Below are 4,814 nucleotides of genomic sequence, written 5' to 3' on the forward strand. Positions count from 1 at the left end.
ATTATACAAATATATATTTATACAGTGCCTTGTGAAAGTATTCGGCACCTTGAACTTTTTAATATTTTGCCACATTTCAGGCTTCAAACATAAAGATATAAAATTTTAATTTTTTGTGAAGAATCAACAACAAGTGGGACACAATCGTGAAGTGGAATGAAATTTATTGCATGTGTCAAACTTTTTTAACAAATAAAAACTGAAAAGTGGGGCGTGCAATATTATTGGACCCCTTTACTTTCAGAGCAGCAAACTCAGTCCAGAAGTTCAGTGAGGATCTATGAATGATCCAACGTTGTCCCAAATGACTGATGATGATAAATAGAATCCACCTGTGTGTAATCAAGTCTCCGTATAAATGCACCTGCTCTGTGATCGTCTCAGGGGTCTGTTCAAAGCGCAGAGAGCATCATGAAGACCAAGGAACACACCAGGCAGGTCCGAGATACTGTTGTGGAGAAGTTTAAAGCCGATTTGGATACAAAAAGATTTCCCAAGCTTTAAACATCCCAAGGAGCACTGTGCATGCAATCATATTGAAATGGAAGGAGTATCAGACCACTGCAAATCTACCAAGACCCGGCCGTCCCTCTAAACTTTCATCTGGAACAAGGAGAAGACTGATCAGAGATGCAGCCAAGAGGCCCATGATCACTCTGGATGAACTGCAGAGATCTACAGCTGAGGTGGGAGAGTCTGTCCATAGGACAACAATCAGTCGTACACTGCACAAATCTGGCCTTTATGGAAGAGTGGCAAGAAGAAAGCCATTTCTCAAAGATATCCATAAAAAGTGTTGTTTAAAGTTTGTCACCTGGGAGACACCAAACATGTGGAAGAAGGTGCTCTGGTCACATGAAACCAAAATCCAACTGTTTGGCCACAATGCAAAACGATATGTTTGGAGTAAAAGCAGCACAGCTCATCACCCTGAACACACCATCCCCACTGTCAAACATGGTGGTGGCAGCATCATGGTTTGGGCCTGCTTTTCATCAGCAGGGACAGGGAAGATGGTCAGACTTGATGGAAGATGGATGGAGCCAAATACAGGACCATTCTGGAAGAAAACCTGTTTGAGTCTACAAGAGACCTGAGACTGGGATGGAGATTTATCTTCCAACAAGACAATGATCCAAAACATAAAGACACATCTACAATGGAATGGTTCACAAATAAACGTATCCAGGTGTTGGAATGGCCAAGTCAAAGTCCAGACCTGAATCCAATCAAGAATCTGTGGAAAGAGCTGAAGACTGCTGTTCACAAACGCTCTCCATCCAACCTCACTGAGCTCCAGCTGTTCTGCAGGAAGAATGGGCAGAACTTCAGTGTCTCCATGTTCAACACTGATGGAGACAAACCCCAAGAGACTTGCAGCTGGAACTGCAGCAAGAGGCGGAGCTACAGAGTATTAACGCAAGGGGGCCGAATAATATTGCACACCCCACTTTTCAGTTTTTATTTGTTAAAAAGTTTGACACATCCAATAAATTTCATTCCACTTCATGATTGTGTCCCACTTGTTGTTGATTCATCACAAAAAATACAATTTTATATCTTTATGTTTGAAGCCTGGAATGTGGCAAAAGGGTGAAAAGTTCAAGGGGCCGAATTCTTTCGCAAGGCACTGTATATAAATTGCTAAAATTAACTACTTACTATTTGCATTACTATTCTTTCTTCTTTCGGCTTTTCCCTCTTCAGGGGTCTCCATAGCGAGTCCTCCTCCACCTCACTCTGTCCTCTGTCCTCACTCCATCTACCTCCATGTCCTCTCTAACTGCATCCATATGTCTCCTCTTTGTCTTTTTCCTGGCAGCTGCATTTCTAACATCCTTCTACCAATATACCCACTGTCCCTCCTCTGGACATGTCCAAACCACTGTCCCTCCTCTGGACATGTCCAAACCATCTCAGTGTGTCCTCTCTAACTTCATCTCCCAGTTGTTCAACCTGTGCTGTACCTCTGATGATCTCATTCCTGATCTTCTCCATCCTTGTCTCTCCTAAGGAGAACCTCAACATCTTCATTTCTGACACTTCCAGTTCTGTCTCCTGTCTTTTTGTCCATGTCTCTGTCTCCAGACCATACAATATAGCTGGTCTCACCACTGTCTTGTAAACTTTTCCTTTGACCTTTGCTGACAACTTTTAGTCACAAATCACTCCTGAAACTTTTCTCCATCACTCCATCCTGCCTGGACTCTCTTCTTCACCTCTTTACCAAACTCCCCATGTTCCTGGACAGTGGACCCCAAGTCCTTGAAGTCCTGCACCTTTGTGACCTCTGTTCCTTGTAGTCTCACTGTTCCACCTCCTCCCTCTCATTCACTCACATGGACTCTGTCTTACTACGGCTGACTTTCATTCCTCTTCTTTCAAGTGCATACCTCCACCTCTCCAAGTTCTCTTCCACCTGTTCCCTGTTCCCACCACAGATCTGAAAACATCATTGTCCATGGGGATTCTTGCCTGACCTCATCTGTTAGTCGGTCCATCACCAGAGCAAACAAGAAGGGGTTCAGAGCCGATCCTTGATGCACTCCCACCTCCACCTTTAAGATATCTGTCACTCCTACAGCACATCTCACCACTGTCCTGCTGTCCTCATATATGTCCTGCTGTCCTCATACATGTTCTGTACCAGTCTAACATACTTCTCTTCCACTTCAGATCTCCTCATGTAACACCACACCTCCTCCCTCTGCACTCTGTCAGATGCTTTTTCTAAATCCACAAAGACACAATGGAGTTCTTTCTGACCCTCTCTGTACTTCTCCATCATCATCCTCAAAACAAAGATGGCATCTGTGGTGCTCTTTCTCTTTCTTGGCATGAAACCATACTGCTGCTCACAGATAGTCACCCCTCGTCTAAGTCTTGCTTCCACAACTCTCTCCCAGATCTTCATCGTGTGGCTCATCAGCTTAATTCCCCTGTAGTTGCTACAACTCTGTACATCACCCTTGTTCTTAAAAATGGCCACCAGCACTTCTTCTCCATTCCTCAAACATTTTCTCACCCTCAAATGTCATTGAATATTTGAGTTAAAACCTCACTGCCATCTCTCCAAGACATTTCCATACCTCCACTGGTCATCAGGTCCTACTGCCTTCCCCTTCTTCATTCTCTTCAGAGCTTTCCGGACTTCACCCTCACTAATCTTTCCCACTTCCTGGTCCAGAGTTTTTATGACCTCTAATCTTCTTTCTCTTTCATTCTCTTCATTCATTAGCTCCTCAAAGTACTCCTTCCATCTTCCCATCACATTCTCCTCACTTGTTAGAACATTACCATTCCTATCATTAATAAGCCTAACCTGCTGCACATCCTTTCCAGCCTGATCCCTCTGTCTTGCCAATCACTACCAGTCCTTCTCTCCCTCTTTAGTGTCCAGTCTCCCATACAACTCATCATACACCTTCTACTTTATCTTAGCTACCTCCCTCTTTGCTCTACGTCCCATCTCCTTATATTCCTGTCTCCTCTCTTCAGTCCTCTCTCTGTCATATTTCTTCTTGTCTAACCTCTTTCTTTGAACATCTTCCTGCACTTCACTATTCCACCACCAGGTTTCCTTATCATCCATTCTCTGTCCAGATGACACACCAAGTACCTTCCTACCTGTCTCTCTAATTACTGTTGCTGTAGTAGTCCAGTCATCTGGAAGCTCTTTCTTACCACCCAGAGCCTTTAACAGCTCCTCTCTGAATTTATCACAACATTCTTCCTTCTTCATCTTCCACCATTTGGTCTTCTTCTCTGATTTGACTCTTTTTCTCTTCTTCACAACAACAGTCATTCTACACACAACTATCCGATGCTGTCTGGCCACGCTCTCCCCTGCCACAACCTTACAGTCTCCAATCTCCCTCAGGTTTCCTCTTCTACACAGAATGTAGTCGACCTGTGTACTCCTTCCTCCACTCTTATAGGTCACACTATGCTCCTCCCTCTTTTGGAAATAGGTGTTGACTACAGCCATTTCCATTCTCTTGGCAAAATCCACCACCATCTGTCCTTCCTGGTTTCTTTCCTTGACACCAAACCTACCCATCACTTCCTCATCCTCTGTTTCCTTCAGCAACATGTCCATTCAGGTCTGCTCCCATCACCACTCTCTCCTCCCTGGGAATACTCTCCATCACTTGATCCAGATCTTTACAAAATGTATCTTTCTCCTCCTCATCACATCCAACCTGTGAAGCAGAACCACTGTTGATGTTTAGCATCAGACCTTCTACTTCTACCTTCAGACACATCACCTTATCTGACACTCTTTTCACCTCTACTACATTCTTTGCCAACTCCTCCTTCAGGACCAGCCCTACTCTATTTCTCTTTCTATCCACACCATGGTAAAACAGTTTGAACCCTTCTCCAATGCTGCAAGCCTTGCTGCCCTTCCACTTGGTCTCTTGGACACATGAAACATCTACCTTCCTTCTCAGCATCATATCAGCCAGCTCTCTACCTTTGCCTGTCATTGTCCCCACATTTAGAGTTGCAGCCCTCAGTCCTACATTCTTTACTTTCCTCTTCTCCCTCTGTCTCCTGACATGTTTCCCTCCTCGTGGTCTTCCACTAACAGTAGCACAATTTCCACCGGCACCCAGTTTGTCAACAGCACCGGTGGCGGTCGTTGTTAACCCGGGCCTCAACCGATCCGGTATGGTTTTGCTTTGATGAACTTGCATTATTGTTTTGGCAAAAGTGTTTTATATCGGATGCCATTCCTGACACAACCCTCACCATTTACCCGGGCTTGGGACCGGCACAAGAGATACACTGGCTTGTGCTCCCTAGTGGCT

This window comes from Nematolebias whitei, chromosome 5 (genome assembly GCF_014905685.2).
Source record: "Nematolebias whitei isolate Nwh7 chromosome 5, NemWhi1, whole genome shotgun sequence".
Taxonomy (NCBI): Eukaryota; Metazoa; Chordata; class Actinopteri; order Cyprinodontiformes; family Rivulidae; genus Nematolebias; species Nematolebias whitei.